This window comes from Schistocerca cancellata, chromosome 3 (genome assembly GCF_023864275.1).
Source record: "Schistocerca cancellata isolate TAMUIC-IGC-003103 chromosome 3, iqSchCanc2.1, whole genome shotgun sequence".
Classification (NCBI taxonomy): domain Eukaryota; kingdom Metazoa; phylum Arthropoda; class Insecta; order Orthoptera; family Acrididae; genus Schistocerca; species Schistocerca cancellata.
This window is the reverse complement of record NC_064628.1, coordinates 874,225,859-874,251,646: the sequence shown is the minus strand read 5'-3', so window position 1 is coordinate 874,251,646 and position 25,788 is coordinate 874,225,859. Positions and strand designations below refer to the sequence as shown.

The 25,788-nt window shown below is 45.9% G+C and overlaps 2 long non-coding RNA genes and 1 pseudogene across 2 annotated transcripts in view; 1 reads left to right on the top strand and 2 right to left on the bottom strand.

Moving 5' to 3' along the window:
• Positions 1 to 25,788, top strand: part of LOC126175946 (uncharacterized) — a 645,439-nt gene that overhangs the window by 294,327 nt on the left and 325,324 nt on the right. The window lies entirely within an intron of this gene.
• The window catches only part of LOC126175947 (uncharacterized), a 322,248-nt gene that overhangs the window by 284,924 nt on the left and 11,536 nt on the right, over positions 1 to 25,788 (bottom strand). The window lies entirely within an intron of this gene.
• On the bottom strand, positions 4,396 to 4,513 carry LOC126177743 (5S ribosomal RNA; annotated as a pseudogene).

Genomic DNA, 25,788 nt, shown 5'->3' with positions numbered 1-25,788 from the left:
CTTTCTAGATGGTACTTACAGACCTGCACAGCTTATGAAGCAGTTCTTCCAGGACATGCAAAGAACATTGTATTGTTAATTTAGATGCTTTGACGTTAATAGGATTGAACTGAGAATATCCAAAATGTATACCGATGGCGATTTGTCGTTTCTTATTGTGGTATCAGTAGGACTTTTATACACTGAAGCGCAAAAGAATCTGATATAGGCATGCGTACTAAAATACAGAGATACGTAAAGTGGCAGAATACGGCGCTGCAATCGGCGACGCCTATATAAGATAAGTGTCTGGCGCAGCTGTTACATCGGTTACTGCCGCTAAAATGGCATATTATCAAGATTTAAGTGCGTTTGAACGTGGTGTTACAGTCGGCGCACGAACAATAGGACACAGCATCTCCGAGGCAGAGATGAAGTGGGGATTTTCCCGTACGATCATTTCACGCGTGTGCCGTCGTGAATATCAGGAATCCGGTAAAACATCAAATCTCCGACATTTATGCTCCCGGAAAAAGAACCTGCGAGAACGGGACCAACGACGACTTCGATAATATCTCAACATGACAAAAGTGCAACTCTCCCGGAAATTGCTGCAGATTTCAATGCTGGGGCATCGATAAGTGTCAGCGTGCGAATCATCCCAAACATCGTCGGTATGGAGTTTCGGCGCCAAAGGCCCACTCGTGTACCCTTGATGACTGCTGCACGACGCAAAGCTCTACGCCTCGCCTGGGCCCGTCAACAGGGACGCTGCACCGTTGATGACTGGAAACATGTTGCCTGATCGGACGAGTCTCGTTTAAAATTGTATCGAGCGGATGGACGTTTACGGGCATGGAGACTACCTCATGAGTCCATGTACCATTCAAGCTGGTGGAGGCTTTGTAATGGTGTGTTGCGTGTGCAATTAGAGTGATATGGGACCCCTGATAATTATTGAGCGTATCTGGGATGCCTTGCAACGTGGCGTTCAGAAGAGACCTTCACCCCCTCGTACCGATACGGATTTATGGACAGCCCTACAGGATTCATGGTGTCAGTTCCCTCCAGCATTACTTCAGACATTAGTCGAGTCCACGCCACGTCGTGTTGCGGCACTTCTGCGTGTTCGCGAGAGCCCTACACGGTATTAAGCAGGAGTACCAGTTTCTTTGGCTGTTCAGTGTAGCGCAGTATCACTGTGTATTGTTTGTGCCATTTTCGTCTTGTTTACACGTTTTCCTATACTCTGATTTTACATCTTGTTTTGTGTCGAACCAGTGCTTTGTTAATCCTGTGTTACATCGTACCAGTGTATGACTCGGCCACACACCGTCAGGTGGATTGCGGAGTATGGATTCTCGAAACCAGTTGTAATATAACATTCTCTATGTTAAGACGTCTGTGTGGGCACATTCTGGGGAAAAAAAGAAGAAAAAAAACTCTGTCGCCATCTTTTGCTACCTCAAGCCGAAACTCAGTAATAATGAGCATTACATCGCAACTGCTACTGTGATAAAAATCTATTAAAGGAATTCCTTCGACCATAAATGTGTCACGATGTTGCCGAGATGGAAAAACCCACTAAAGAGAAAGCGAAGTGTTTAGGCTGTGCGTGAACGAATAGTAAAACGGGAGAATTCGTTTTGACCGGACCGGAGGGAAAGAACTACCGCAGAAGTGTTCCACTGGCCGCTGGCTGCAGTGATTCGTTGCCGGAATGTTTATTTGCGTTTAATCTCATCACTCGCGACAGCTGTTGTAGACGCACCGGTGGATGGCGGCGTGCACGCAGTCGGTGAGCCGTTCCCCTTTGTTAGCGCCGGTGCAACATCATCTCCATATTTATTGCCCCGGGTCCTGGCAGGTTGGGCCTAATTTATAGGCGGCTGCTTCCTTAGCGCCCGCTATAGGTTATCGCTATAATTTTATTTACGACCGCCGCAATCGTTGCGCGCCGCCATTTTAATACGTCGGGCAGAATTAGGCAGAGCAGTGAAGTACAGCGCGCCCGCATTCTGGGAGGGGGGGGGGGGGGGGGAAACAACGTGAGATCCCTGCCCCAGCCGCAGCCCCCACGGCGTGCCTGCAGCACTATAAATATCCACCTCCCACCCCTTTCCGGAAGGGTCGCGTGGTGATTATCCAGGGAGTGTATTCGTTTTGGGCCGCGAAGCCGCCGTAAAAACCCACACCTTCCGCAGCCCCGTCTGCTTATCTCTGCCCGGAGCCACGCTTCGGTCATTTATTTTCCCAATTTTATCATAGATCGTGGCTCATTATTCTGCCGCCGACGAAAAGACATACCGACCATTAAGTTGGAAAAAGGAAAACACGTGGTGAGTTTACCCAGAAGCTCTCAGCGGAATAGGGAAAGAAGTTGAGAAAGGGTGGCAGTATGTGAGGCAGTGTAGGCGGGGTTGTGTTTTTCTCTTCCTTGCTGATTCCAGAACGGTCCTCGGGACACTTTGGTTGGTAATTTGCAAACAGTGCAAAACTTATTACTTCCGAATTGTTGTCCCCGTGCTGAAAAATTACGATTTCTTCTGTGACTCGAATAGCACTAGTGTTGTAAGGCAACTAACACATCTGCATCTACGTGATTACTGTGCTATTCACAATTAAGTGCCTGGCAGAGGGTTCAGTGAACCATCTTCAAGCTGTCTCTCTCCCGTTCCACTCTCGAACGTCGCACGGGGAAAAAGAGCTCATAAATTTTTCTGTGCGAGCCCTGATTTCTCTTATTTCACATTTGACTTCGAGATCTTAGGCACTGGCCGTCTTCTCTTCGTTTCATACTCAAAGAATTTCAAGGTCAGCCCCATCATCCCATGGAGCAGTACGATGAACCACTTCTCAAAAACACTCGAAAAAACTGAATTGAAGGATATTAAGATACGAAGTACGGAAAATGTTGACCTATTTTTACATAGAGCTACATTTTTCTTTAAATTTTGGCTATTCGAAACCTATATTTATATGAAATTTAAATATTAATTAACAACTCTTAAATTGCAGTTTTATAATAAAAATGACGTGTTTAGGTTGGTTGGTTGGTTTGGGGAAGGAGACCAGACAGCGTGGTCATCGGTCTCATCGGAGCAGGGAAGGAAGTTGGCCGTGCCCTTTCAGAGAAACCATCACGGCATTTGCCTGGAGTGATTTAGGGAAATGAAGGAAAACATAAATCAGGATGGGCGGACGCGGGATTGAACCGTCGTCCTCCCGAATGCGAGTGCAGTGGACGTGTTTTATTTGAATTACTAATCGCAAGTAAATTTACGTACTAACAATAAATTAAAATCAGTGAAACAAATAGAAAACGAAATAACATTTTACAATTAAACGTAATACCAAAAACATAAAAATAAACTTAATGTAAATAAACATAATATTACAAACAGTATAATTTCTTCATTCAGCACTAAGACACAACGAAATATTCTGCTCCGTTGAAATACGGCTTTAAATTCTCCATGCTTAACAGCGCTCATATCTTGAAATCTTCGAAGTAATTCCTGTCGAGTGTTTTTGAGAAATTAATGTTCGGGTACTTACTTCAAATACCATAAGTAGCTTATGAAAAAGTCGAACAGAGCAACACTGTTGCGAGCCTATTGCGAGTTAATAAAGAATGCCTCGTCTATAACTGTGTACTGATTCAAAATAATCCACACCCAAGCAAGCCATTTGCAAATTTCACCTAACAGTTTCTTTTACACACCGAACACTTTAACAGTGCCATGCACATTTTGAAATCAAGAAGATTGTAATGTTTCACTAGTACAGCACATCTAATTGGGAATTATTTGCAGGCAATTTCAGTAAAAAGTAGCGTCGCCATACAGCGCATAGTACAAGGCGTATTCGGAAAGTAAGGTCCGATTTGGCGCGAAATGGAAAACACTTTGGAATCCGATGAAGCTTTGCACAGATGTGTTGGGCAGTGTCTCTAATATGCCCGTCGATCGCATCACGTCGCGTTTTTCAGTTCAGCGCGTAGAGATGCCTACAATAACAGTGTCCCCTGCCAGAGTACAGGAGCCTGGTCAGAAATTTCGTCTGAAGCTATGCAGCCCACATTACATAAACGTCATGCGATTCTTTCTTCAAGACAATTCTCTGCTGCATTCTGCAGGGGAAACGAAGACGCTCCTGCAGTGTTTCCGATGGGAAGTGTTTGATCACCCACAATTTTAGCACTCTTTTTTTTTAGCACTCCGTCGTCAGGCCGCGAGTGGCCTACCGGGGCCATCCGACCGCCGTCTCATCCTCAGTGGAGGATGCGGATAGGAGGGGCGTGGGGTCAGCACACCGCCCTCGCGGTCGTTATCATGGTATTTTTGACCGAAGCCGCTACTAATCGGTCGAGTAGCTCCTCTATTGGCATCACGAGGCTGAGTGCACCCCGGAAAATGGTAACAGCGCATGGCAGCCTGGGTGGTCACCCATCAAAGTGCCGACCACGCCCGACAGCGCTTAACTTCGGTGATCTCTCGGGAACCGGTGTATCCACTGCGGCAAGGCCGTTGCCGTTGATCACCCACAATACAGCCCTTAATTGGCTCTCTCCGATTTTCATCTCTGCTCACATGAGCCGCTGGTTACGAAGACTATATTTTGGCACAAACAACGATAGGCAGACCAGCGTAGAGAATTGCCGGAAACACAAATGGTTCAAATAGCTCTGAGCACTATGGGATTTAATTTCTGAGGTCATCAGTCCCCTAGAACTTAGAACTACTTAAACCTAACTAACCTAAGGACATCACACACATCCATGCCCGAGGCAAGATTCGATCCTGCGACCGTAGCAGCAGCGGGGTTCCGGACTGTAGCGCCTAGAACCGCTCGGTCACCCTGGCCGGCGACGGGAAGCACAGGCGGCTGCTTCTTACTGTTGATATCAGTACTAAGAAGGAGAGGCGATAGGATAGGTAACAGTTAAAGAACGACCCGTGTTAGCGTAGTGTTCGCCTCAGTCGTAATCCAAACACTTTTTTATAGCACATTTTCATTATCTGCTCATATGCAGTGTTTTGGATTATTGTGAAAAACTTGGAAAAAGCTCACTTATTCTTAATTAGTGATTTACTCTGTAACCTTTGTTGTGGTGCAGTTATTTGACGTTTAAATTTAAAAACGTGCTTGCTTATCTTATTTTACGGTGTGCATTTTTGTTGCGCAATTACCCCTGCGTTGGAGATAGCGTCGGCGTTAAAACTTGCCGCCGTGAGTAATCTGACCTCAGCGTTTTATTCTCTTCATAACATGCTCTGAAAGAATTACACTTTTAAAACAGTAAACCCACAGGCAACGGATCTAACTCAGCTGTTTGTAAGAAGACACACACACACACACACACACACACACACACACACACACACACACACACACACACACGCTCTGCACCGTGTTGGAGGAAGGAGTAGTAGATAAGTGTTTAACGTCCCGTCGACATCGAAGTCATTAGAGACAGAGCACAAACGCGGATTAGGGAAGGAAATAAGCCGTGTCCTTTCAAAGGAACCATCAAGGCATTTGTCTGAGGCGTTTTAGGGAAATCAAGGAGAACCTAAATTACGACAGCCGAACGCGTGTTTGAACCGTCGCCTTCCCGAATGCGAGTCCGGTTTGCTAACGACTGCGCCACTTCGCTCGGTTGCATTAGCCAAAAACCCCATGATAAATGAACGAAGTTCAAAAACTCGCCCCAAAAATAGTCTAAATGAATGAATCCCTAACGTAGTAGACCCTTAGAGAATAAGAGCAGCGAATATATATATTTATTTATTTGTGTTTTGCTGTGTCTGATTTCATCAGCGTGTAGTTATTTGTTGACACACTGACATGTCAGAGAAAAACGATAATGTTACCGACTTACGAAGTCATACTATAGTTTCAGCAGAGGCAGAAACAGTCGACGGCTACCGACAGTAGGAGAAACGTGATGAGTTACAATTGTCTGCCCTTGGAAGCAGCTACTCGACTTAGGCGAGAAAAAAGCTTTTGTAGTCCCATATTCTCTTCGAAACCGTCACCAGATTTGAGTATTAGAACATCCTCTGTTCCGTTGACACGTCACGCTAGTTTTAATGGATGAAAACCGTTACCGCAGTGGAGATCGTGAATAGAAACAGAGCCTTTTTTCAATAGTCGCTTGTTATAGCGCTATTCGCAAATTAAAAAGGCCGCGTTTAAATCCATTTCACCTTAATCTACTAAAGGTGCTTCACTATTAAATGAAAAATCTTTCCACGAAAGTAAAGTTGCCGTCAACTCGAAGGTTGGCTTGAATACCGCAATCCTTTACTGGGCATGGTTGGAGTCCGAAGGACGGCGCAATTTTGCAAATTAACAAGTCGCTACTTTGAAAGAAATGCCATTCAAGTAACCACGTGTTTTCTATTGTAGAATAATTTAAGAATACATTAAATGTATTTGCAATTGCAAATGTGGACAACCATCAGCTGTTTAACGCAATGACGAGAATGACATTTTGTGGCGGACCGGGACTGGAACCCGGATATCCCGCTCATCGCGAGTGGTCGCCTTACCATTTAGCTATCCGGGCACGACCCACGGGCAAAGTTCCATATGTCGTTAATCATGGGTCTACAACCTGTACTCGTACATCCATTATGTATATTCCCGTACAGGTGAGGTACTTTACTTGAAAACCGCTTGCCCGGTATCAAAAATGGTTCAAATGGTTCTGAGCACTATGGGACTTAACTTCTAAGGTCATCAGTACCCTAGAACTTAGAACTACTTAAACCTAACTAACCTAAGGACATCACACACAGCCATGCCCGAGGCAGGATTCGAACCTGCGACCGTAGCGGTCGAGCGGTTCCAGACTGTAGCGCCTTTAACCGCTTGGCCACCCCGGCCGGCTGCCCGGTATCGGCGGATAAATACGATTGCAGTGCCTTTGTTATTCTGAATTACCATGCAAAGTTCTTTTGAACAAGAATACATGTCCAAAGGAACTTTGAATCGTAAATCCGATTAAGGAGACATTCTATGTCTTATGATTATCGAATTTTGTAACCCATTATCTTGGAAACTTTTTAAGACACCAACTTACAATTTTCCATAATTATTAAATACACCTTTCTAGATCCAATGAATAGAACTATTACTAAGATTGTATTGTGGGGCATGATATCTTTTTTTTTTTCAAAGACTCAATTTTTTGACAGAATTTTGTAAATAAATGAACATAAAACAACCCTGGACATTTTAATTATTCTAGTTCCATATGTGTTGAATCTCACACTTGGCATGCTGTGAAAATTTCATGTCTCTACCATCAGTACTTTTTTAGAAAACGGGTTATTTATTGTAAAAAATGTAGTTCAGAGATAATGAGGTTTAAAAGTTTTTTTATTACAAATTCTTACACACACTTACATTTGCGCGTCTTTTATGCACTAGAATTGCCCTGGCCCATAGTCTGTGTCTTCTTCAGTGTCACAATAGCCCAGTTCTTGCCTCCTCGGTTTCTTTCTTGCTTCTTTTGTCATTTGCTGAACAGCTAACTCTGCTTCACGTACACGAAGCTCATCCATTTACCGCAGTCCTTTAGCTGTGTTCCAGGTCGTACCCCTAACTTCTCCAGAACCGTAAGTCTTTCATAGTTCCCACCATTAAAGTTATTACAGCATCAGACGCTGCTAACTTTGTAGTCATAAGGCCAACAGATACATTTTTAGGCACAGGGCACCACACAACATTATTGAAGGATGTTTCCAGAATGAGATTTTCACTCTGCAGCGGAGTGTGCGCTGATATGAAACTTCCTGGCAGATTAAAACTTTGTGTCGGACCGAGACTCTAACTCGGTACCTTTGCCGTGAGTCGTGCTTGGGTAGCCCAGTTGGTAGACCACTTACCCGCGAAAGGCAAAGGTCCCGAGTTCGCGTCTCGGTCCGGCACACAGTTTTAATCTGCAATAAGTTTCATTATTGAAGGACTCATACACATTCTGGGTCTTCCCATGTAAACACTTCTTTAGTAGCGCAGGATTTGCCAAATCTCTGTAAATATGTTTGATTGCCTCTATCACTGACAAAGGAAGAGAATTTATATGTGTAAATTCATGCAGGGTGCCAGAAAATTCAGCTTGCCTATATTTACACCAAGTGTTTGGTGGAGGTGGGCACAAAGCATGACATGGCTTTTATCGGTTGATATTCGATGAAAGAAAGTGCTCCACACAGCTCTTTTCATCTTCGTCTTCTCTAATCATTTTATTTACGTATAAAATCAATAGAAGTTAGCTTACTACAAAAATAGCCGATAATCACACTACTTTCAACGAAAATTGGGATCAGAAATAAAGGACTGATTTGTGTATTCGTAATGCCAACTTCTGAGGCGTAGCAGTAGGCACAAAACAAAGCAATTCACAGCTTCTAGACTGTGTAGTTTCCAAGATACCACTGCTCAACTGTGGCAGTATAAGCGTAGCCGCGAAATTTGACAGTCACACGTCAGCATTCAAAGTAGAATTTGAAGGTGTCACAATTGTCTGATTTTATTGTATTAAGTACCAAAATGTTCTGGAAAGTACAAAGTACATTATGGAGTAGAATACAGAAAATGTCAAATTTCAACGAATTTCACGTACAGTGTCCCATTAACACAGGCACTGCAGTATCGTATCGTAGTTTAAGAGCAGTCGTATCCAAGTAAATACCTGTTGTCTCTCCTAAGAACCATCAGGCACATGGTGTTTCGCTAGATAATTGCAATATCGCTTTTACAATTTGTACTTAGGGTCAGGCCAAACAAACAATATTCATCACGTCTTTTATGCCTCGTCCAGTGTCGACAGAAACCGTCGGTTTTTTTTTGTCATCTAAAGAAAACTATTTTTGAAGTGGAATGTTACGTGCTCATTCAACAGAGCGGTCCCAGATTAGCCTAGTGCGATATTCGTTTAATTGATATCTGTTAACAGTGACAGTAAAACCCGAAGAATAAGCAGGGACAACACCGCCCTGGCTGCTAACGCCGTGGAGCGGCGCTACTCACTCGCTGTTGGAGCACTGTGTGTTCGTCGTGTTTTACTGTCCCTGTTAAAACATCCCAGCAAAACGAATTTCGCACTAATCCGGGACCGCTCTATGGAATGAGCACCTAACAATCCACTTAAAAAATAATTTTGTTTAAAACGGGAAACAACGCAACAATTTTGTTTAAAACGGGAAACAACGCGACGGTTTCTGTTGGCACTCGGCGTCGCACGACAGACGTGATGACCAATACTTGTTTGTGGTGACTACGGTGTACTGAGACAACACGCAAGAGGAGTTTTCGACAGTTGGTACAAGAAATACTGAGGATGTCCGTCCTCAGCAGTAGAACATGGCTGCGCCTAAAGCAGTCACATTGCCCGCGAGAATGACGTATCCTGGAGCGGCAGCGTCACCTGGAAGAGAGACGCGCGCTTACTCAATCGTGCGCGAGCATAAGTTGTCAGTTGCAAGTTGTAAGTCAGTCCTAGTCTTGTTAGGGAGTTCTTGCAGAACATTCATCGTGTCTTCAAATCGTCGAGTGAGATAGAAACAGTCTGCAGTAGAAATAGTAGAGTGGAGAGAATTATCGCGTATGGAGAGAGACCGCCTACCTAGAAATTTAAACTGTGTGCATTTGTTTGGATCCGGCCGCTGTGGGCGAGCGGTTCTAGGCGCTTCAGTCTGGAACCGCGCGACCGCTACGGTCGCAGCTTCGAATCCTGCCTCGGGCATGGATGTGTGTGATGTCCTTAGGTTAGTTAGGTTTAAGTAATTCTAAGTTCTAGGGGACTGATGACCTCAGAAGTTGAGTCCCATAGTGCTCAGAGCAATTTGAACCATTTTTCCTAGCCTGGCAAGGTAAAACATACAATTGTATAAAAGCCAGTACAAAAAATTTTACTAATGAACTAATCAGCTTTTTCAAAAGCGAGGGTAGGTTACTTAGTTTTCAGTTATCTTCCATGCGAGGAAAAAGAAAAAAAAAGGCAGCGCAAGGTTTAACGTCCAATCGTCCACGCAAGAAATGCTGCAGACACTTTTTGTGAAGAAACTTGTTAATGAAGATTAAAATTTAAAGTAGCATCGTTATCACTCTCTGGCGTGTTTCCTTTACGGTAGCCTTGCATGCGATCAAACTCGAAAGAGGTTACATATTGCTGTTCTATCTGTTCCGTGAGATGCGTTTTAATATGTCAGTCCCTGAAAGTAACTGACCCGTTTTACCACGGCATACGCAGAAATAGCTTCTGTGCGATCTTCACAAAAGGGATAATGACCAGTGAGTTATCAAGATAGGTTAATTAGTTTCCTTTTTTCATCCGTACAAGGCCTGTTGCAGACGCACTTTATGGAAGATATTAGTTGTCACATTATAGAGTTGAATGACACGCAGTCTGTGTGAAACTGAAAGCGAGAGTCGAAACAGGATTTGAGACAATACGAACGAGAGGCTTAATCGCTTTGCCCGGACGAAAACGTTGGTGCAGACTGCGGCGATTGTCGCATCAATCACTCTCCATCTGGGAGCTTTTTCCGTGTTGACAGCTTTCCTATTCCTCGCCGATGATTCCGTCCAATCTCGCAGACGACGTTGCTGTAGCGACTCGGCAGCGCGAGGCATTAGTTACCCCGAATGGTCAGGCGCGGCTGTCAGCCGTAATCTCCTCCGCACAAGTTAGATGGCCCGCTTCCAGCGCCGGGTAATATATTTTCGCCTAGTGCCTGATGCTTGATTACATTAGGTAGATCGTCGCAGTGCTCAGATAGGGGGATTAGCTGGAGTGGCTTTCGCAAGTGTGTCTTGAAACTGTGGTGGGCTCACCTAGACGAGGCTAGCTGTCAGCAGCGCGAAGTTAATAGTCTCGTGCCTCGTGTTTGGTTTGTGGCTGACTACTCTGAAATTACAGAGTCAAAAAAATGGCTCTGAGCACTATGGGACTTATCTTCTAAGGTCATCAATCCCCTAGAACTAACCTAAGGACATCACACACATCCATGCCCGAGGCAGGATTCGAACCTGCGACCGTAGCAGTCGTGCGGTTCCAGACTGTAGCGCCTAGAACCGCTCGGCCACTCCGGTGACAGAGTCAACAGTCTGCTTTCGTAATTCTCAGAATTACTGTCGAGCGAGGAGGGGAATGGTTGGACACGGAGATCGTATCTGGGAAGATATTGCGTCGAATGCGAGTTTGGCTCTTCCGATTTGGATTCACTGTAGCTGTCCTTAATCACTTCACGCGAGGGACGAATGACTGTTTCAGTAACGCCAAGACCTGTTAGTTCCCAAATTTCAGTCGAATTGCAGTATTGAAATGAAGCGAAAAATAACGAGGATGAAATCAGTGATGATGGATTGGCATAAAAGCATAAAACAGAAAGCTGGCCAGACGTGCTGAACGCGCAATGTAATGAATGTGTTGCGATAAAAATTAGTGGCAGACCTGGAATCGAACCCGAATATCATGGTTTCCGCAAGCAGTCGTCTTAACCTTTAACATACCTGAGCACGCCTGCATGCTGAGTTCAAGCAATCATTTTCACTGAAGTTTTCACCAATGATCTGCGAACGCTATTACCACACGTTCTCTCTTAACTGTCCATTTCTCCATTTGCACGTGGAATTCCCGACTGAAGCGACATCACACCACAGTAGGAAGTCAGTCACTTGCTACACAGGACACAACGATCGGTTGGTACAGTCAGTCGCCTCCTTAGAATGTAGATGGCGAATAACTGCGAAAGCTTGAGCTTCGACTCAAACATAGTACTGCTTGAACACCAAGGTCATTTTATAGATTTTCAGTCATCGTGACCAGCTCGAACAGACATGATGATGCAGCGGCTTTTGCATCGACGGAGCATGATAACTCTTTGTTTGACATTTGACGACTGTTAATTGCTCGAGAACGGGACAGACCGACACATGCGGGTATACGTTGTAGGGCCTACGTATATACTGGCTGCCTACATTAGTAATTACTTAGCACTCGCCACCGAGCGAGGTGGCGCAGTGATTAGCACACTGGACTCGCATTCGGGAGGACGACGGTTCAATCCCGCGTCCGGCCATCCTGATTTAGGTTTTCCGTGATTTCCCTAAATCGCTCCAGGCAAATGCCGGAATGGTTCCTCTGAAAGGGCACGGCCGACTACCTTCCCCGTCCTTCTATAATAAGATGAGACCGATGACTTCGATGTTTGGTCTCTTCCTCCAAACAACCCAACCCCCCGAATATTCTTCCGAAGTGTTGTAACTCGGCACTCGTTAATGTGTGTAGCAGATAGAGTACATACGAGGGGGTACCCAGAAGAAACCGGAATAACACTGCCGTTGGTGCTGCTTGTGTAGTACGAATTTCTGCCACTAGGCGTGTATACACTCCTGGAAATTGAAATAAGAACACCGTGAATTCATTGTCCCAGGAAGGGGAAACTTTATTGACACATTCCTGGGGTCAGATACATCACATGATCACACTGACAGAACCACAGGCACATAGACACAGGCAACAGAGCATGCACAATGTCGGCACTAGTACAGTGTATATCCACCTTTCGCAGCAATGCAGGCTGCTATTCTCCCATGGAGACGATCGTAGAGATGCTGGATGTAGTCCTGTGGAACGGCTTGCCGTGCCATTTCCACCTGGCGCCTCAGTTGGACCAGCGTTCGTGCTGGACGTGCAGACCGGGTGAGACGACGCTTCATCCAGTCCAAAACATGCTCAATGGGGGACAGATCCGGAGATCTTGCTGGCCAGGGTAGTTGACTTACACCTTCTAGAGCACGTTGGGTGGCACGGGATACATGCGGACGTGCATTGTCCTGTTGGAACAGCAAGTTCCCTTGCCGGTCTAGGAATGGTAGAACGATGGGTTCGTTGACGGTTTGGATGTACCGTGCACTATTCAGTGTCCCCTCGACGATCACCAGTGGTGTACGGCCAGTGTAGGAGATCGCTCCCCACACCATGATGCCGGGTGTTGGCCCTGTGTGCCTCGGTCGTATGCAGTCCTGATTGTGGCGCTCACCTGCACGGCGCCAAACACGCATACGACCATCATTGGCACCAAGGCAGAAGCGACTCTCATCGCTGAAGACGACACGTCTCCATTCGTCCCTCCATTCACGCCTGTCGCGACACCACTGGAGGCGGGCTGCACGATGTTGGGGCGTGAGCGGAAGACGGCCTAACGGTGTGCGGGACCGTAGCCCAGCTTCATGGAGACGGTTGCGAATGGTCCTCGCCGATACCCCAGGAGTAACAGTGTCCCTAATTTGCTGGGAAGTGGCGGTGCGGTCCCCTACGGCATTGCGTAGGATCCTACGGTCTTGGCGTGCATCCGTGCGTCGCTGCGGTCCGGTCCCAGGTCGACGGGCACGTGCACCTTCCGCCGACCACTGGAGACAACATCGATGTACTGTGGAGACCTCACGCCCCACGTGTTGAGCAATTCGGCGGTACGTCCACCCGGCCTCCCGCATGCCCACTATACGCCCTCGCTCAAAGTCCGTCAACTGCACATACGGTTCACGTCCACGCTGTCGCGGCATGCTACCAGTGTTAAAGACTGCGATGGAGCTCCGTATGCCACGGCTAACTGGCTGACACTGACGGCGGTGGTGCACAAATGCTGCGCAGCTAGCGCCATTCAACGGCCAACACCGCGGTTCCTGGTGTTTCCTCTGTGTCGTGCGTGTGATCATTGCTTGTACAGCCCTCTCGCAGTGTCCGGAGCAAGTATGGTGGGTCTGACACACCGGTGTCAATGTGTTCTTTTTTCCATTTCCAGGAGTGTATCTCAACTCGATTGCCAGTTCAGTACCGCCTGTATTGTCGACCTGGCTTGTTCTGTTCATCTGCGTTGTTTGCTTTTGCTAGCGCTGATTTGTTCTTGTTTCGTTTTTTATGATGGCAAGTTTAAGCGAACAACGTGCAACTGCGAAATTTTGTTTTCTACTCGGTAAAAATGCTGGTGAAAGTGTTTTAATGTTGGAAACAGCTTACCAAGATCATGCTATGGGAAAAACTCAAGTGTACAAGTGGTTTCCTCGATAATGATTGACAAATCATTGATGACAAATCTCGGTCTGGACGTCCGTGAACTGCACGAGTCGACGAAGGCATTGAAACAATTCGAGAGCTTGTGCTCACAGACCTAAGACGGACAGTTGATCAACTGTCAGAGAAGGTGGGTTCTCTTGGAGTTCAGATCGGTGCACAAAGACCCGACTTGTGGCAGACAGGAGACTGGTTCTTCCAGCACAACAACGCACCTCCACACACACAGCCATCTCTGTTAGTTTTTGGCTAAAAATGGCATGGTTCCGCTGACCCACGCATCTTACTCGCCTGACCTGGCTCTGTGCGACTTTTCTTATTTCCACTTATGAAAAGGGGCATGAAAGAACACCGACTTAACAACAGAAAAGAAGTCGAGAAAAAAACGAGGAAGGAACTGTCAGCCATTTCTACAGATGACTGCAAAAAATATTTCGGACAGTGGGAACAGCTGTGGGACAAACGTATTAGTTGTAATGGAAAATATTTTGAAGGGGATTAGGTTGTTTTGTAAATAGTTTGAAAATAATTCCGATTTTTTTGGGTACACTTCGTATATTCCTTTCCAGAAATAACGGGTTGGGAACAGGAAGGGCATCCCGTCACACTTTAATTTCAGCATGCTGATTCCGTTAGTAACCATGATGACCTTGCGCAGATGCGGCACAACGGCACAAGGAAAAGAAGAAGAAGAAGAAGAAGAAGAAGAAGAAGATGGACTGAACGAGTGACTAACGAAGAGGTGCTGCAAGGACTTGTGTGGAAAAGAGGATAATGCATGACTTGACTAACAGAAGTGGTAAATTTATAGTACGTGTCCTAAAAGATTAAGGAATAGTTATTGTGTCTACATCTACATTTATACTCCGCAAGCCAACCAACGGTGTGTGGCGGAGAGCACTTTACGTGCCACTGTCATTACCTCCCTTTCCTGTTCCAGTCGCGTATGGTATTTGGGAAGAACGACTGCCGGAAAACCTCCGTGCGCGCTCGAATGTCTCTAATTTTACATTCGTGATCTCCTTTGGAGATATAAGTAGGGGGAAGCAATATATTCGATACCTCATCTAGAAACGCACCCTCTCGAAACCTGGCGAGCAAGCTACACCGCGATGCAGAGCGCCTCTCTTGCAGAGTTTGCCACTTGAGTTTGTTAAACATCTCCGTAACGCTATCACGGTTACCAAATAACCCTGTGACGAAACGCGCCGCTCTTCTTTGGATCTTCTCTATCTCCTCCGTCAACCCGATCTGGTACGGATCCCACACTGATGAGCAAAACTCAAGTATAGGTCGAACGAGTGTTTCGTAAGCCACCTCCTTTGTTGATGGACTACATTTTCTAAGGACTCTCCCAATGAATCTCAACCTGGTGCCCGCCTTACCAACATTTAATTTTATACGATCATTCCACTTCAAATCGTTCCGTACGCATACTCCCAGATATTTTACAGAAGTAACTGCTACCAGTGTTTGTTCCGCTATCATATAATCAGACAGTAAAAGATCCTTCTTTCTATGTATTCGCAATACATTACATTTCTCTATGTTAAGGGTCAGTTGCCACTCCCTGCACCAAGTGGCTATCCGCTGCAGATCTTCCTGCATTTCGTTGCAATTTTCTAATGCTGCAACTTCTCTGTATACTACAGCATCATCCGCGAAGAGCTACTTGGTCATTTATATACTGTATATTGTGAAAAGCAATTGTCGCATAGCACTCCCCTGTGGCACGCCAGAGGTTACTTTAACGTCTGTAGACGTTGAGAACAAAATCCTGTGTTCTGTTTGCTAAAATCTCTTCAATCCAGCCACACAGCTGATCTGATATTCCGTAGGCTCTTACTTTGTTTATCAGGCGACAGTGCCAAACTGTATCGAACGCCTTCCGGAAGTCAAGGAAAATGGCATCTACCTCGGAGCCTGTATCTAATATTTTCTGGATCTCATGAACAAATAAAGAGAGTTGGGTCTCACACGATCGCTGTTTCCGGAATCCGTGTTGATTCCTACAGAGTAGATTCTGGGTTTCCAGAAATCACATGATACGCAAGCAAAAAACATGTTCTAAAATTCTACAGCAGATCGATTTCAGAGATATAGGCCTATAGTTTTGCGCATCTGCTCGACGACCCTTCTTGAAGACTGGGACTACCTGTGCTCTTTTCCAATCATTTTGAACCTTCCGTTCCTCTAGAGACTTGCGGTACACGGCTGTTAGAAGGGGGGCAAGTTCTTTCGCGTACTCTGTGTAGAATCGAATTGGTATCCCGTCAGGTCCAGTGGACTTTCAACGAAGATTAGTTTGTGTGGGGGTAGGGGGGAAATTATAGAGGGAGACCAAGTCTTAGGTAGAGCTAGAGGGTTTGAAGCGAATTTAGCTTACAGTAGCGACGCTCGAATGAAGATAATTTCCTAGATTAGACTAGCGTGAAGACATGTACAGGATGTCCAGAAAAGGTCTCCCTGATTTCAGAATTAAATATCTCGAAAACAAAGATCGATAGAGGAATGCAGTAAACGGTATGTTTATTGTGAAAGCTGTAAGAAGTTTATACAACAGTTTGAAATAATAGTTACAAAAGCTGCTAACAGATGGCGCTGTACGCTCTACAGCTCATATCAGCATACATAGGTAAATAATCGTATGAAAACAATCTTTGCAAACAATAACATCACAAAGTTTTCAATACGTTCACCATTGGCACTACAGAGGTGGCGCAAACGAAGAATGAAATTCGCCATCACATTTCGTAGTGCCTCAACCGAAATGGATTCACATGCCACAGACATCGCCGATTCAAGCTCGTCCAGCGTGGCGGGATGCTTCGGGTAGACCATGTCTTTCATTGTGCCCCACAAGAAAAAGTCACAGGGAGTCAAATCCGGCGAATATGGAGGCCAATCCATGCCTGCACCAGTAAATTTGGGATATTCCAAAGCAATGACTCGATTCCCGAAGCATTCCTCAAGAAAGAGAAACACTTGTTCGGTCCGATGTGGTCGGGCTCCATCTTGCATAAATCATTCAGTACCTGGTCGATCCTCTAACACTTGCTGTGTGGCGACAAATTGTTCCAAAATTGCAACGTAACGTGCACCAGTGACCGTTTCTCGAATGAAAAAAGGGCCAATAATGCCTCTGCTGCATACTGCAGCCCACACAGTAACTTTAGGAGAATACAGGGGTTTCGCTTCACACCAATATGGCTTTTCGGAACCTCAAAATCGCCAGTCCTACTTATTCACGTATCCAATCAGGTGGAAGTGTGCTTCATCTGTAAACCAGATGCAGCCAACATCAAATCCTTCACTATTAATCATTGCGAGCATCTGATTAGCAAAGGCAACCCTTTGTTGCACAGCTTGTACGGGTATGGCCAGGTGCGTTTGAATTTTGAATGGAAACATGTGTAGGCTTTTTCTCAGTATTTTCTGCGTGCTGGAACGCTTCAAACCAGTCTCAGATGCAATTCTACGGACGGATGACATTGGATTTCGCTGAATAATTCCAGAAACTGTGGCGATATTTTCAGGCGTAACTGCGGTTTGCTTGCGGCCAACATGCCCCACTAGATCATCAGTTACGCTGCCTGTTCGTTGAAATTTTGCGAAGAGCGTACGAATGGTTTTCGCATCGGGTCCTTTTGGAACATTAAATCGTGCTTGGAAACTTCGCCTTGTTGCCGTAGGACTCTAACATGTGGTACTCTAGCACCAGAAAAACGCGTTGTTCAATGGAGTACATGGTTTTAATCTCTTCCTTCGGTACGCTAACCTCCTTTCACGTTTCAATAGTGGAACCGATCGCTCTGGGCTTCGGATCACTATTTATACTAGGCATTACGTATGGCGATTACAGCGCCATCTGGTAGCAGCTTTTGTAACAATTATTTCAAACTGCTGTATAAACTTCTTACAGCTTTCACAATAAACCTACCGTTTACTGCATTCCTCTGTCGATCTTTGTTTTCGAGATATTTAATTTTGAAATCAGGGAGTCCTTTTCTGGACACCCTGTATTAAAGCAGTATGGCAGCACACCACAACAACAGCGTCGAGTAGAAGCGTGAAGCCGCTGTAGGAAGGTGGTTTACAGAGTGTTACGTGTGGCTGCGGACAGCTGCGCCCTGCCGTCGCTGTGCATGCGTGGCCGGCGCGGCGCAGCGGTCAGATTGCGGGCGGCGGTAGCCGGCAGCGGGAGCTGGGGCCGGCGCGCGGCCTAGCGCCGGCTAGCTCGGCGACGCGCTGTCAGCCACCTGCCGCCTGCTAATGCGGCATTAGCGCCAGAAATTGCTTGTCCGTCCGTCTCGGCGGCGGCGCCGCGCGGCGCTGGCGAATAATTCACGCGGCTGCATTAAAGATGACGGCCCGCGCCGGCATCACCGCCGGATTACCGCGCTGTGCTCTGCCGTGCCGCGCCGCGACCCCTGCTGGCTGCCGCTGGTAGCCACCTAGCGTGCATGGCCACGCTGGATCCACGGAAAATCGGCAGCAGCTGTCACAAACAACCGATCCTCGGTACAGGCACAGAGAGCCGGATTGTGCAAAAGGCACCAAATCCGACAGGGATGCTGCACCCAGTCTGAAAGGGATGCATGCCACAGCGTAGAGTATTTAGAGACTACTTGCCTTTTCTGCGTGGCTACCCTCGTGTACGCTTTCGACACGTACATTGGAACACCTGTCTTCTTACACTCTCTGTCCACCTCTTCCTCCACCCACCTCTCTATGCACTTTACCCTCTACCATTATCTCTTCAGACCCGTCAGGCGTTGCACTTGCTCACTACTCCATGCAGTCTGCCTGTCTCCTCCATCTCCCGCTCAGATCTCCTGCTCCTCCTCCCTCGGTCTGTCCCCTCCTTGCCCCTCGTCTCTCCCTCTCCTTAGGTTCTCTCTCCATGTCCATCTCGTCCTCTACTACACTCTCCCTGCCCATCTTCCGTTCCCCCTTCTCCTATCCACCTCATCCTCTCTCACTATCCTCCTTCCTTGTACACAGGGTGGTCCATTGATAGTGACCGGGCCAAATATCTCACGAAATAAGCGTCAAACGAAAAAACTACAAAGAACGAAACTCGTCTAGCTTGAAAGGGGAAACCAGATGGCGCTATGGTTACCCCGCTAGATGGCGCTGCCATAGGTCGAAACGGATATCAACTGCGTTTTTTAAAATAGGAACCCCCATTTTTATTACATATTCGTGTAGTACGTAAAGAAATATGAATGTTTAAGTTGGACAACTTTTTTCGCTTTGTGATAGATGGCGCTGTAATAGTCATAAACATACGGCTCACAATTTTAGACGAACAGTTGGTGACAGGTAGGTTTTTTAAATTAAAATACAGAACGTAGGTATGTTTGAACATTTTATTGCGGTTATTCCAGTGTCGTATATGTACCTTTGTTAACTTATCATTTCTGAGAACGCATACTGTTACAGCGTGATTACCTGTAAATACCACATTAACGCAATAAATCCTCAAAATGATGCCCGTTAACCTCAATGCATTTGGCAATACTTGTAACGACATTCCTCTCAACAGCGAGTAGTTCGCCTTCCGTAATGTTCGCATATGCATTGACAGTGCGCTCACGCATATTGTCAGGCGTTGTGGGTGGATCACGATAGCAAATATCCATCAACTTCAACTTTCCCCACAGAAAGAAATCCGGGGACGTCAAATCCGGTGAACGTGCGGGTCATGGTATGGTGCTTCGACGACCAATCCACCTATTATGAAATATGCTATTCAATATCGCTTCAACCGCACGCGAGCTATGTGCCGGACATCTATCGTGTTGGAAGTACATCGCCATTCTGTCATGCAGTGAAACATCTTGTAGTAACATCGATAGAACATTACGTGGGAAATCAGCATACATTGCACCATTTAGATTGCCATCGATAAATGGGGGCCAGTTATCCTTCCTCACATAATGCCGCACCATACATTAACCCGCCAAGGTCGCTGATGTTCCACTTGTCGCAGCCATCGTGGATTTTCCGTTGCCCAATAGTGCATATTATGCCGGTTTACGTTACCGCTGTTGGTGTATGACGCTTCGTCGTTAAATAGAACGCGTGCAAAAAATCTGTCATCGTCCCGTAATTTCTCTTGTGCCCAGTGACAGAACTATACACGACGTTCAAAGTCGTCGCCATGCAATTCCTGGTGCATAGAAATATGGTACGGGTGCAGTCGATGTTGCTGTAGCATTCTCAACACCGACGTTTTTGAGATTCCTGATTCTCACGCAATTTGTCTGCTACTGATGTTCGGATTAGCCGCGACAGCAGCCGAAACACCTACTTGGCATCATCATTTGTTGCACGTTTCACACGTGGCTGAACACTTCCTGTTTCCTTAAATAACGTAACTGTCCGCCGAACGGTCCAGACACTTGTATCATGTCGTCCATGATAGCGAGCAGCATACATAGCACATGCCCATTGAGCATTTTGATCACAATAGCCATACATCTATACGATATCGACCTTTTCCGCAATTGGTAAACGGTCCATGTTGACACGGGTAATGTATCACAAAGCAAATACCGTCTGCACTGCCGGATACCACGTACTAATACGTTTGTGACAATTACAGCGCCATCCATCACAAAGCGAAAGAAGTGGTCCAACTAAAACATTCATATTTCTTTACGTACTAAACGAATATGTAGTAAAAATGGGGGTCCTATTTTTAAAAAACGCAGTTGATATCCGTTTGACCTATGGCAGCGCCAACCATAGCGCCATCTGCTTTCCCCTTTCAAGCTAGACGAGTTTCATTCTTTGTAGTTTTTTCGTTTGACGCTTATTTACTGAGATATTTGGCCCAATCACTATCAATGGACCACCCTGTATACCCCCTGCACAACTGGTTGATAAAACAGACTGATACTACTCTGACAAGATGCCTGTCATGCAGGACACACTACACATAAAGGGCTTGGAAACTGTTTCTTGTCCATGACATGTAGCCTACCCTGCAAAGCAAGTCGATAAAGCAGGATGCTAATACTCCAACACAACATGTCTGTTTTGCAGCTGACCTTCAAAGTGTGTCGATAGGACAGGTGGAAACGATTACCACACAACACAAGGATGATGCAGGGCAGTCCATAAAAAAAAAAAAGTTTTCCCTGTATCTCTGTTCCTATTGGAGCCAGGAGGTTATAAATCTCACATGGCGGATATTCATGAAGTTTGCTGTTAGTGAGCAAAATTTGGTTGAAAGCAGTTCAGGCGTTTGTGAGGAGATCTTAGACATTCAGCCAAATATATATGGTGAACATTAATAAGACTGACAAGTTGCAGGAACTGATCCCTTAATGGAAATGGAGGGAAAAGAAGTCCTGTGTACATGCATCTGGAAATGCAGCATTGCGTTTCCGGACATATCTTCATAGGACCTTTCCTCCTCCGTTTCCAGCTAGGTATTCGTCGCTACAGTTTGTCGACTTTATTAATGTTCACCCTGCATATACAGGGTGTTACAAAAAGGTACGGCCAAACTTTCAGGAAACATTCCTCACACTCTTCGTGCTCGTATTGTGGACGGCTGTGATACAATACGCCATTCTCCAGGGCTGCATCAGCGCATCAGGGATTCCATGCGACGGAGGATGGATACATGTACCCTCGCTAACGGAAGACATTTTGAACATTTCCTGTAACAAATTGTTTGAAGTCACGCTGGTACGTTCTGTTGCTGTGTGTTTCCATTCCATGATTAATGTGATTTGAAGAGAAGTATTAAAATGAGCTCTAACATGGAAAGTAAGCGTTTATGGACACATGTCCACATAACATATTTTCTTTCTTTGTGTGTGAGGAATGTTTCCCGAAAGTTTGGCCGTACCTTTTTGTAACACCCTGTATATCAGAAGACTCAAGATCAGTGATGGAAGTATCGCACTCTGTCGCCAAGGTTGTGCTGGTGTGCTAGTGCTGTGGTACTCCACCGGGAGGTTGTACGTTTGAGTGTGGACGGCTAGAGAACTTTTTCGTCATCAATATGTGCCAGAGAAACCAAAATGAAATGCTTGGGAGAATGACCGATTCATCATATAGAAAAGTCAAAACAGCCTGTGGTGAAATTAAAATCAAAGGCATCAACCTTAAGAGTGGAGGATCAGTATCACTGTTAAATGCAGGGAAGAGAGCAGATTGATAGGAAGAGCACATTGAAGGCTCTACGACGGTAAGAAACTGTCGTCATAGAAGAAGAAATTAGTCAGTATGGAAGAGATAGCGGATCCAATATTAAAGTCGCAGTTTATCAAAGCTCTCAGGCTAATGAGACGGAAGGCGTCGATAACATTCTTTCAAAATTTCTCATATAATTAGCAGTAATGACAGCCATACGAATATTGCACTTGGCGTGTAGACAATATGACACCGAAGGCATACCACTGGACATTCGGGTGAAGGGTGGTTACTGCCACCGTCCAGACATACGCTTTCTACTATCTGTGTCTTCAGCGCCCCCTCCCCCTTCCCCCTACCACCCCAGCGCAGCCCCGTTATTAGGTAATGTTTCCGTCACAAGTCTGCTTCAATCTTCCAACGGCTGGGTTGCAAGCTGCGTTTGACTGCTGTCTGTATTGAGGGTGCTGTAAGATATTTCTGTGTCGATCGCTTCTTTTATGACACTATGTCAGAAATTGTTTGTCCATTTTCTGGACCGTATTCTGTTACCGCTGATACTTCAAGCGGAAACACCTATCGTGTTCTATATGGTGCTTTTCCGTAGTGCGTACAATCTGCCCGGCATGACACTGCCCACACCCGCAGAGTATTTTGTACACTACTGGCCATTTAAATTGCTACACCAAGAAAAAATGCAGATTATAAACGGGTATTCATTGGACAAATATATTATACTAAAACTGACATGTTATTACATTTTCACGCAATTTGGGTGCATAGATCTTGAGAAATCAGTACCCAGAACAACCACTTCTGGCCGTAATAACGGCCTTAATACGCCTGGGCATTCAGTCAAACAGAGCTTGGATGGCGTCTACAGGTACAGCTGCCCTTGCAGCCTCAACACAATACCACACCTCATCAAGAGTAGTGACTGGCGTATTGTGCTCGGCCACCATTGACCAGACGGTTTCAGTTGGTGAGAGGTCTGGAGAATGTGCTGGCCAGGGCAGCAGTCGAACATTTTCTGTATCCCGTATAGGACCTGCAACATGCAATTTTGCATTATCCTGCTGAAATGTAGGGTTTCGCAAGGATCGAATGGGGGTAGAGCCACGGGTCGTAACACATCTGAAATGTAACTTTCACTGTTCAAATGCCGTCAGTGCCAACAGGAGGTGACCGAGACGTGTAACCAATGGCACCCCATACCATCACGCCGGGTGATACGCCAGTATGGCGATGGCGAATACACGCTTCTAATGTGCGTTCACCGCGATGTCGCCAAACATGGCTGCGACCATCATGATGCTGTAAACAGAACCTGGGTTCATCCGAAAAAATGACATTTTGCCATTCGTGCACCCAGGTTTGTCGTTCAGTACACCATCGCAGGCGCTCCTGTCTGTGACGCAGCGTCAAGGGTAACCGCATCCGTGGTCTCAGAGCTGACAGTCCATGCTGCTGCAAACGTCGTCGAACTGTTCGTGCAGATGGTTGTTGTCTTGCAAACGTCCCCATGTGTTGACTCAGGGATCGAGACGTGACTGCACGATCCGTTACAGCCATGCGGATAAGATGCCTGTCATCTCGACTGCTAGTGATACTAGCACGGCGTTCTGTATTACCCTCCTGAACTCATCGATTGCATATTCTGCTAACAGTCATTGGATCTCGACCAACGCAAGCTGCAATGTCGCGATACGAAAAACCCGCAATCGCGATAGGCTACAATCCGACCTTTATCAAAGTCGGAACGTGGTGGTACGCATTTCTCCTCCTTACACGAGGCATCGCAACAACGTTTCAGCAGGCAACGTGTATGAGAAATCGGTTGGAAACTTTCCTCCTGTCAGCACGTTGTAGGTGTCTCCACCGGCGCCAACCTTGTGTGAATGCACTGAAGAGCTAATCATTTGCATATCACAGCGTCTTCTTCCTGTCGGTTAAATTTCGCGTCTGTAGTACGTCATCTTCTTGGTGTAGCAATTTTAATGGCTAGTAGTGTATATCCGCGGCAAAGCCTGTATAGTCTTTCGTAGATCGTAGAGTATTCGCAATGTTTCTGGAGGCCTCAAAACGAAATCGATTTGTGCTTCTTTAGCCGCCGGTTACTCTTACTGAAGCGTGGAGTGGCAAAAAGTCAAGCATCTTCGTGTCCTCTTCAGGATACTTTACAAATCGCAGAAAGGTGGAAACGCCGTGGATATTTAGCAACGTGTCACGGCTGGAAGCTCTAGAAACTTTTATTAGTCTGTTATCACGTGACACCAAATGTTCATACAAAATTACAAACTTCATTTATATTTCGAATGTTACTTGCAGCAGCGAATTTAAAGTTACTAGCGTCTCGAATGTTCAGGAAAGCGCCGTCGTTCCTGCGCGTATATGCATGAATGAATCACCAACAGCTCGTGGATCTCTGCGAGCAATTTTCATCCACAGGTGATTCAGGCAGTGAGGTGAGTAACTCGATTCCTACGCACTGCACTTTTTGGACTCGAGCGTAACGCTGAAATGCTGCTCTAGATATTAAGCGGTCGCGGCTATATACCGCCTGCATCGTGTCATAAACTAACAGACGGATACCAATTTGCGCGGAAGCTGTTCCTCAGCTGAATTCCTCGCCACGAACCGGGGCTGAAGTAAACACATGGCGACGATCGTCACACGGTACAGGAATTGATTCGGCTGGCAAGTTAGAATGGGACTCGCAGCTCGGCTGTGAACGACTCTTGCCAACTTTTCCGTTGTGTGCTGACATTAATTCACTGTTGACCTTTTCACCGGACATTCGAGCACTTGCTGCGCTATTCGCTGAGATGAAAAGTCCTCATCAGCCACGTGTCACTGCTCGTAGTTCATCGGGACAGAAAATTAAATTCGCCGCATTTTTGCTTAAAACGCATTTGCGCAACTAGCTCAGTTCGAGCGCGAAAGTGCATGGACGCGTGAGAAGTGTTCGCAGAATTGGGTGAAATAAAATATCCTTGCTGAGATTGCAGAAGTATCATGTACGTCACATGTTGCTCCGAAACTGAGCAAAAATAACTGCTCTCTCCGTAACATACAATTATAAGCTTCCTAAAGGTTGTTTCTAACGGCGTAATGCCGCGCTAGTCATGGTCATATTGGAGAGGATTACGTCGTTGGCTTACAATGCGGCCTGAAATTCGGCTCAACCAGCCAGTTACAGGAATCCCTACAACTTAAGGTAGACTGTCCGTGCCATTTCGCACTTTGGTGTTTCTCATACAGACAGACCACAGCCAAATATAATATTACGTAAATTGCCAGCAAAATATCCAAGAACCAATCTTGTATCCAGTAAAGAAGGATTGGTCACATAGTCTGACCCATGCTGCCTCGTGGCCACTCTCCTGTCTATAACGCATACAGGGTGTTACAAAAAGGTACGGCCAAACTTTCAGGAAACATTCCTCACACACAAATAAAGAAAAGATGTTATGTGGACATGTGTCTGGAAACGCTTACTTTCCATGTTAGAGCTCATTTTATTACTTCTCTTCAAATCGCATTAATCATGGAATGGAAACACACAG